Source organism: Ammospiza caudacuta, chromosome 5 (genome assembly GCF_027887145.1).
Source record: "Ammospiza caudacuta isolate bAmmCau1 chromosome 5, bAmmCau1.pri, whole genome shotgun sequence".
NCBI lineage: Eukaryota > Metazoa > Chordata > Aves > Passeriformes > Passerellidae > Ammospiza > Ammospiza caudacuta.
In genome coordinates, this window is record NC_080597.1 from 32,535,384 (window position 1) to 32,544,593 (window position 9,210).

At 45.7% G+C, this 9,210-nt stretch overlaps 3 non-coding genes across 3 annotated transcripts; 1 reads left to right on the forward strand and 2 right to left on the reverse strand.

Moving 5' to 3' along the window:
* Positions 1-6,679: 6,679 nt before the first annotated feature.
* Positions 6,680-6,751, reverse strand: TRNAW-CCA (transfer RNA tryptophan (anticodon CCA)). The gene has a single exon. It is a non-coding gene; the product is annotated as a tRNA-Trp (tRNA).
* A 447-nt stretch (positions 6,752-7,198) lies between these two features.
* On the forward strand, positions 7,199-7,270 carry TRNAD-GUC (transfer RNA aspartic acid (anticodon GUC)). The gene has a single exon. It is a non-coding gene; the product is annotated as a tRNA-Asp (tRNA).
* A 98-nt stretch (positions 7,271-7,368) lies between these two features.
* Positions 7,369-7,440, reverse strand: TRNAD-GUC (transfer RNA aspartic acid (anticodon GUC)). Its single transcript has one exon. It is a non-coding gene; the product is annotated as a tRNA-Asp (tRNA).
* Between the last annotated feature and the right edge of the window lie 1,770 nt (positions 7,441-9,210).

Sequence of the window (9,210 nt, forward strand, 5' to 3'; positions counted from 1 at the left end):
GGCGGGGAGGGCAACGAAGCGGCGCCGCTATTGGCTGGCGGGTGGAAAGGGGGCGGGACGCGCGGGAGCAGCGGCGTTGGTGCTTTGCGCGAGGACAGTAACGCAGTTTAAATTCGGCTCGGGCGGGAGAGGCGCGTGGGGCGGCGCTCGCGGGCCCGGCGGGGGTGAGGGCGCCGCCCGCGCCCCGCGGGTCCCGGTGGCTCTGGGGCCCTTTCGGGTGACAGGTGTGTCCCCGCCGCCCGGAGCGCCCCTCCCTGCCGCGAGCAGCGGGGGAGGCGGTTAGCGCGATCCCAGTTACCTGCCGTGATCCCGGTGTCCCGCCGCGACACCTGCCGCCGCCTCTGCCCCCAGGCACCTGCGGGCCTGGCGGCTGCGCCTCCTGCGCTCAGCACCGGGGGCTGGGCGGGCACGGCAGCTCCCGCTCCCCCGGGATAGCCGCCCTCGCCCAGCCCTTCGGCTGGCGGGCTCCAGAAAGAATCCAGCCGGGAAATTGGTAGCTGATCTCGTAGCGTGACTGCCGCCGGTGCGGTGACTTTAACGCAAAAAAAACCCGAACTCGCATCTGTAGTAGCGCAGAGTTTGAAAGGCGCGTGGTTGTTTTATTTATTTATTTGTAAAGCCGACTTCTAAAATATCACAAGTGTGTCCCTGCTGGGGAAGTTCGATTGAGCTCAAGACTGCAGTCTTTCAGTCTTTAAACAAGCGGGCTAAATCCTTCTGTGTTTACACGCTGCTGGCTGGGAACACGCGCTGCTTCTGGTTTGTGATGGGAAGGGTTCAGTGCTTAGATTCGACTACACAGCCTATGCTTTGAGAACTGCCTTGCCGTATACCCGAGATAAGAATTTAAATGTGGCTCTTTTAATTCTCCCATCAGTCATGGATCTGAAACGGGATTATTAGTGTTTGCACTTACTCCTCTTTATATTCCAGAGAGAGTTCTAAATTGCTGTTGGGGATTTCCCCTACTGTTGTGTGCTCCATCATGGAGCCGTCCTGGTGCCTGTTGTTCCTATCTACCTTACCATAGCCTCAATATCAGCTAGATGAAGGCAATGAGGATTATTTTTTGTAGCAGGTAATTTCGAGACTGATCAAGGACCCACCCACAGGAAGCTTGACGCTTCCCACTGAAGAATTGGTGTGGTGTAACAAAGTAATTAAGAGGAGGGAGAAGCTTAGCTTGGGCCATTTAATTTGCCCTGTTGTGCTAGTAGCTCTGTGAGGCGGCAGTCATCTGAAGTTCATAACAATTTGGATCTGAAAGTGCTCGGTTCTTGGTGTACACACTTTACCTGTTCAGTTTGTTTGGCAACGAGACTGAACAGTGGGTAGAAACATCTTCCTCCATTGACATCACACACGTACACAGTAAAAAGTAATGTATTAATGTGTATTGACTGCTATCACTTACTTTTAGGCTTGAATAGAACAAATTAGATGGTTCTGTCTATTTTTCAGCATATCTTACCCAAAATTTTACCAGGAACATGGGTATTACATGAAAGGTGTTTTGGAAATGCTTAAAGGAAATTTAATTCCTATTCAAATTTGATAGTACTAATTTAAAGCATAGATAGTATTTTTCACCTTGAAAAGCTTTTAGGTGGCTTGGGAAATAATCCTTCCTCTACCTTTAAGAATTTGCTACTTTTGAAGATACGGAACTAGTTGCACTGCATACTTTAGAGAGATTCTTCAGCTATCATACTAATGTAAAAAATCATATCAAGTCTAAAGTGTTTTAAAGCAGCATAAGGGGGAATCTGGGTCTGGGAAATTTTACTCAAACTTAATAGTGAAAATACAATCTAAAAAGTTGGTGCCGTCACCACCTAACATCCCCACAGACAATAATGGTAGGACAGCCCTGCAGCTTTTTTTTTTTGGCAGTACTTCTTAGTGCAGGCACAATTCTCCCCTCACTGTACTGTTCAGATTCTGCAATACATCTGGTGCTGGCTTTTCTTGTCAGTGACAGTTTAGGAGTGGAAAGAAGTACAACTGCTGAGCTTGAAGTCTACACTGATGGTAGGCCTGGTTTTAATGCATTAAATGTAGCATTAAAAACCCCTACAGGAATATGGTATGAAGTAGTAAATCCCTACAGTCACACTCACAGTTCAGCTTTGGTCAAAACAAATGGATGGGCTGACCTGTCTTATCTTGGCTCTGTGTTTTTCTGCTTTTGCTGCCAGATGAAACTGGCATAGAAGCATAAAGATAGCAGAAACATATCATGTTTTGGCTATTTCTTCAAACTCCAGTACTGTTGTTGCTGAGCCACTTGAGGTTGTGACTTTCATTAGCATTGCTTAAAGTTCATATTTACAGTCCATTTAAATTTTGAAAATTATTTTCCCCAACCATAAAGAAAAAGTGTATTTATTGTGAATTGCTTTCTCTATTATATTGATACCCTGGTGTAACTGCCTTGCACTGACATGGAACTCTTTTACTGGTTACCTCTAGTTGCCTCCAAAGCAGCCAAACCTAAAGAAGCATGATACAATCCTTCAGTGTCACTCTTCTTTGCAGCAATAGACTTCTCTGGGAAGCCAAGTCCCTAGCAGTCCTTGGCACAAAACTTTTATTGGTTCTACACCTGTAACTGTTGCACTTTGGCACCAAGAGGCATCTCCCGGGCAAGGCAAAGACAGGGAAAGTAGCATAAGAAAGCACCTAAATGTGCAAACACATGATAATTGACACTGGAACCTGCAGGTGTCACCACAATTAGACCTTAATACACCTGCACCTTTAGTCTTTGTTCTGTTTGAAGGAAAAAGGAAGTCATGTTTTGTGGCATGAGGCAGCAGTCAAAGCGATGAAGGGAACGAGTTCATAATGAATGAGCTCAAAAAATCTTTCTAATGTTACAGTGGGAGGGAGGGGGTGAAACCCACAGATATGAAGTCTCTGGTCCCTATGCCTATTCAATAATTTGCTGTTAAAGGTTGGAGCATGGAACTCTTGTTTTACCTTGCCTTCTGTGAAGCTTTCCAGTTACTTGAATGTTTATCCCTAACTGCAAGTTCTGGTGTTTGAAGACCAGAATACCTGCCTCTACCTGAGAAACAGGTAGTTACAGTTTACCCCTTGTCAGTATAAATGCTGACAAAAGCAAAGTTTAGGAAAAAATGTGAAAATGTTGTGAGACTATGGCCATTTCCGGTGGTTAAAAAAGTGCTCTAAGCTTGCCTAAAAATGTGAAATATGCTGAAAGGAGAAGCCAAAAATCCTTCCTTTGTAGGACCCTCCCAAATGTCTGGAATTTCTTAGCTTTCCTGAGCGTGAGAAAGAGATTTTTCAAGCATACATTCATCTTTGATGTGAAAACACTGAATGCCTTTTAAACTGTCTCAGATTTCTGGCTTGAGTTTCCTTAAGTTTGTGATTTCTAACCTCTAATGCCAACCATAAAAATAAGACAAATTGTTTATGTTACAGTATGCTGAAAAAATGATTTTTCTATAAATGTGCTTTCAAAAAAGTAACCTAAATTAAGTGGGGGATCTGGAAATGGCCTATAATGAAGTATAGATGAATAATTTGCATTCATTTGTAACATTTGTCCCACAACAGATAACATGATGACTATAAATTCATAGCAAAGGCATTAAAGCAAGTGTTACAGACATGCTCTTGTCTTAGACTGAGCTTATAAGGAAATGTAAAAAAGCTGTAGGAAGTATTAATTCAGTCTTGGCAGGTTTCACTATGAAAATGATATTCCCTTTGAGAAATGCAATAGAAACTGGAAAGCTTTACTAGAACTAAATTAAGCAGTTGTCTAATCATTATAGCATAGCATAACTATACTTTCTAGAATCAATGATTTCTTTTTCGCAATCTTGATTAATTTAGAAAGATTAGGAGGCTTTTTAATAACTCTAGTTTTCTCATTAGAATTGTCTGGTTTTGAAGTAGAAAGGGAAAAGTGATAAGAAAGAAAGCATGCCTTAGTATGATGGAGCATATTGCTTCTAGAGCAGTTCCAGAGCTGGCAGCCACTGGGAACGCTGCTCTGCCGGTGTCACCTGAAACAGCAAACACACAGGTGAATAAGGGCATGCCCAGCACTGTATGGCTGTGCCCAGGCAAGGACAGAAAATTGTACAACTGCTTTAAAACCTCTTACTGCTGATCTTATGATAATCAAAGGCCTATACCAACAAGGATTAAAAACAGAAGTGTCAGCTCCTCTTTAAGCATGTTGGCAAAAATGAAATGGGAAGTTTTCAGGGTGGTTTTCTACACTGAATAATTTCCAAACCAGAATTATTTGGATATTTATTTCTGTCAAACACATACAATAGTTATATTTGCCATATATGAGCTATTACTTCAGCTCCACTGTTTTTTGAGGCTTAAGTGGATTTTAGTTTTTGTCTATATTTAGCTAGTAACATTTCCATTTGAAAAACATCTGTGTTAAGAGAACAGTCAGGTTACAAAATGCAGTATTTTAAAGTCAGGAAGAGACAAAAAGCACAGAAGCACATGGGCTGTTGAAATGCTGGTGAGAGACAAATACCCCCTGGCATCCTTGGATGCCTCAGAATTAATGGAGTCAACCTGACAAAACATCTGTAAAGTCAAAGAGCTGTTATCCCCACTTCACCAACAGGAAATTGAGTGGGAGAGTTTGTAGGTAGCTAAGGCACATTTAGTTCTTTCATTTAGTTTTGATACATGACTAAATGATTTTGATTTAGGGACAGTGAACTCTCCTCCCAAAAAACAGCTGACAAAATCTTAAACTGTAAGATTTTGTGGTATTTGTGGTTGCTGCCAAAGGGGATGATCCTGCTCTCTCCTGTCCCAGGCCATGTGCTCCTGGTGCTTTTCCTGTGTTGGATGTAGTAATTGTGCCACCAGATTCTCATGCTGAGCTGGCAGCTGCTGCAATGGCATTGCAAGATGTGATCCAAGTGTAAGGAGGGAAAGGCACAGGCAGGGATGGGCAGGGCAGAGGAATACGGACTGTGTTGTGACAACCTTCACGTGTCAGGTATGCTAGTGCAAACCACACTCTGAAAACTTTGACTCCTATAAGCAGATATTACCCTTACTGCAAGCCAGAGATATTGTCTGGCAACAATCTGGAATGTTTAGAGGGGGCACCTGCTTTGGCAGAGGTACAGGAATGCTGGAATACAGATTGCTGCCACTTCTTACATCCAGTTCTCTGGTGGGTGGTGAAGCTGAGAGATAAGGTACTGTGTGGGACCAGGGATACATCTAACAGATGATGCATCTCATACAAAATGTATCCATCTAACAGATTGTGCATTAAAGAAAAAAAAGGACTAACCACATTAAGTGGAAGTCCTGTCAGCACAACATGTGAGACAATCTTCCTTGTCCATTCAGACCTGGTAAAATCTGAGTCAGCTGAAATATTGTGACCAGTTCTGAGCGCTTAAAAATGCAGCTGATTTGGAAAGGCTCCAGAGGCAAGCGATAAAATAATCAGAGGCCCAGCAAACATAGTCTGTTATGCTGGAACATCTATAGAGAGGCATAACGAATTTCAAATATGTAAGAAGTACCTATAAAAAGGAAGTGAGAAACGGTTCTCCAGTGCAATGACATGAGGGCTGGATTTAAGTCAAGGCAAAAGAGACATCAGGGTTAAACTACACATGCTAATTTTGTAATTGTAAGAATAGCAAAGTACTGCAACAGATCACTTAAGGAAGATCCAGAAATTCTGTATTTTAAAGGTTTTAAGGGTATATAGAACAAACAATAGCCTGTAAAAGCCAATGTATTTGGTTTAATAACCCCCACATAATTTGTTGAGTCTGCTGAGTATGATTTCCAAGACTTCTGTATTCATTTTCTTCTGTGGTTTACAACACTAGTAATCAGTCTTACAAAGTGAGAATTGTATCTCTGGCATTCTCTCTCAATTGAGGCCCTTGACAAACGATTGTTTTCCTCCCATTTAAATTTCGTCAAGTGTCAAACTTTCCAGTCCATCTAAATCACTAAAGTAAGACTTGCTATCTCATGTCTAAATCAAAGCTAAGTCCCCTCTGTGCCTTTCTGCCATGGGTACCTGTCAATCTCAGCATGTGGAAATAGCTACTCAGAGAAAGCTCTTCTGTTCTGCAGCCTACCCCCATCACCGTCGGCGCCCTGGTCCCCGCTCTCTCCCTGTCAGGGTTTCATTCTTCTGTGGGGTTCTCAAGATCTCTCTGAACTCTTGGCTCCATCAGACCATTTGCTGCTTCTGCCTTTACTTTTACTCCTTGTTATGTGAATTTCTGTACTGAAAACATGGTATTTCCATTTTCGGGCCCTCTGACCCCTTTAAAATTGAAAGTTACTCTTTTAATGCAACTTTCTGAAGTTTTCTCATCACTCCCACAGAGTCGGCTGCCTTAATAAAGTAAACCTTTGACACATTTTTGCCTTTTGTGTTTAAGCATGTAATCTGCCAGTCCAATACACCCAAAGGCCATAAACAAAACAATGACAATTTTATCCAATGGGATCTTGCCTTGACCCTCGTTTTATCCTCTGTGTCGCGCTGCCCTCTCAGCCTCAAGCAAAAGAGGAGACCTTAAGCTGTAGGGAAAAACATTAAAAAACACCAACCAACTATAACGTTCCTCGGTTTCAGGCACGAGGAAGGCGGCAAAAGCCAACAAAAGAACGGAAAAGCTAATGACCCCGACGTGATTCGAACACGCAGCCTTCTGATCTGGAGTCAGACGCGCTACCGTTGCGCCACGAGGTCTTGTTGAATAGAGGCACTCAGAGCCTTACAACTCGGTCACCGGGGCCGCCGGCAGTGCAGCCCCTCTGCCGGAGGGGCAGGGCGGGGATGGGTTGGGCCGGCGCGGCCCCGGACCCTGCCCGCCGCCGCCGCACCCCTGCGCCGGCCCCTCTGCTCCGGCACTGCTCCGTTACCGCCTTCCCGCGCAAGCACGCCGCCTCTCCCCACCCACCCCCCGCTAGTGGTCCGCAGCAGCAAGGGCCTTCCGCCCCCGCTCCCTGGTGGTGCCGAGCTCGCCTCCCGCGCCGTTGCCGCCCTACGCAGGCTCGTGGGTCCATGCTCCCGCTGCCGGAGGTCGCCCCTGCTGTCCCGCCGCCCACAGCGCAGCATTGATAATCCAGCAGCGGGGACATGGTTTTGGGAATTTACTGATAAAAGCAGTCCCGCAACCACTCTCCGCAAGGCAGTTCCTCGTTAGTATAGTGGTAAGTATCCCCGCCTGTCACGCGGGAGACCGGGGTTCGATTCCCCGACGGGGAGGCCGCGCTCAGCATTTTTCTTGCCGGCGGGCGGCGCCTTTTGTCATAAAAACGGCTCGCGCGGGGTGGAGCAATAAAAACAGGCGCCCACGCGCAGCACTCCCCGTCGGGGAATCGAACCCCGGTCTCCCGCGTGACAGGCGGGGATACTCACCACTATACTAACGAGGAGGTACCCTCTCTATCTCCCCCTGCGGGGGCGCCTCCCGCTCTGCCCGGGGCGCGGGCGGGGCTGGCGGGGGAGCGCCATAGGGACGGGGACAGGGACAGCTCCGCACAGGCTCCCGGGGCCGGGACGGGCTCACCGGGACAGGGACAGCTCCAAACACCCCCGCCCCGCTGCGGCCCCGGACCGCTGGAAATTGCCGCGGGAGGGAAGTGCCCGGCGGGAGGCGGGGGAGCGGAGCAGCGCCGGCAGCTCGGGTGTCTTTGCGTTTGTAGTTCTGCACCTCGTTCACGCAGAGTTTCTTTTTACGGGAACCTGAGAAGTGCTGGAGTCAGCAGTCCTTGAGGTGAAGGAACCGGAGCACCTGCTCCTTACCTACCTAAAAAAGGAACGAGGGAAATGGAAACCAGCTACTTTGAGATTTGAGAGTAGAAGGCAGAAGGACACGGGCTGACCATCTGGCTCGATGCTGACCCGGTCAGCAGAAACATGGTTGTAAGTTTGTATGACAGTGACATTAGACAAGGAGCTATATTTATTTTGCTGACTTCTGAGATGAAGAATTAACACCAAATAACAAACAAGCGTTCGGAGCAAACGGTGTTCTCTTTTGATGGCCCACCACTGCTAGTATTAGCATAAATGAACCCCAGCTTAGCTTTTTCAGATCATAGCTAAAGAGCAAACAGTTTCCTTTATGAAGACTTCTAAATATACATGAGCTCTAAATAATACATTTCTGGGAATTTAAACTCATTTACACATTTGAATGTGCTTTTCAGTGGATGCAACAGATTTAAATTTTGTTCTGGAAAGTGAAAAATACCAACCACAGTCTTGTAACAATTTCAAGACTTCAGATGTAGTGTAATGAGCCATATTGTAGGGCTGTGGTCTGGTGATAGGCTTTAAACCTCCCAGAGCAGGATCAAAACCCGTGTTTCCAGGCTGGTCTGCACTTGCTGTGCATGTTCAAATTTTATTCAAAATATGTTAATTGTTTGCTTGAAGCTAGGAGACTTTCTGGTGGATCAAACGTTGCCTGTTTGCATTTTATAGGATCACACACACGTAGTTTAGACCTTTTTGCCTGCAATTTCTCACTTCCTTCTGTTCATTAACCCTTGTGGTCAGGGAGCTGAGCTTCAGACATCTTTATGTACCCCAAAGAAGATGATGACTTATCAAAAAATACTTAAGTGGAGCAAGAAGAGACATGAGGGTGTGAGTCAGCACAGCAAAAGGGCTGTTTTGAAGTGGATGGACTATTATGAGGCTACAATGATTTGCAGTTACAGAGCAAATACATTCCTTGTTGATTTCTCACAGAGACATGCAAATGCAAAGCAGAACAGGTACTGGGATCTATGATTGATGCTCCAGGATCTGTGGAGGCTCCATCTTCTCCTCAGGATCTACATGCAGCTATTTCATGTGTGCAGTTCTAACAACCTTGTTGCAGAGTTTCCCCATCATTGCATCAGCTCTGTGTTTGGCTTGTCCCTGGAGGCTGCTAAAACATGACTGATGAAAGTCACCTGTAAGAGGCCCATTAGAGTCACAGGCAGGAGCAGGGCTGCCATCTAGCACATCTTTGTGGCTGGATGCTAGCTAGTTACCTCCCCTTCTGAGGTGAGCTGAAGCTCATCTGGCAAAATGCCCAGATGAGTATTGAATCTCATCATGGAATGGGAAATTCCATGACCTCTTTGCCACAACAGGTTGTCCACCCTCAATGGTAAGAATTTCCACATACCCTTCTATTGTATTTGCAG